Genomic DNA, 343 nt, shown 5'->3' on the forward strand with positions numbered 1-343 from the left:
GTAAGGAGGCCGGGGGTGGGGGATGGTGGCAGAGACCCGGTCCCTTTTAGGTCTCCTAGAAAAAGGCTCCATGCTCTAGACCCTGTCCACCTCCAGCCTCACGTCTCTCCAGAGGCACTCAGCTCTGTCTGGTCTCTCTTTCCCGCTTTCTCTCCTCAGCCCAGGGTTTCCGGTTCTAATCCCCATCCATCATTAGGCTAACTACTGCTTGTTCTTTAAGATTCAGCTCAAGTGTCGCCTCCTCCCAGAAGCTTCCTTGAGCCCTCGCGTCTGGCTGGATGCCCCGTATGGCAGCGGTCCACTGCCTCATCCAGGACACGCTGCGTGAGAGCCAGGATCTGCT

This window comes from Trachypithecus francoisi, unplaced genomic scaffold (assembly GCF_009764315.1).
Source record: "Trachypithecus francoisi isolate TF-2019V2 unplaced genomic scaffold, Tfra_2.0 Lachesis_group20, whole genome shotgun sequence".
Taxonomy (NCBI): domain Eukaryota; kingdom Metazoa; phylum Chordata; class Mammalia; order Primates; family Cercopithecidae; genus Trachypithecus; species Trachypithecus francoisi.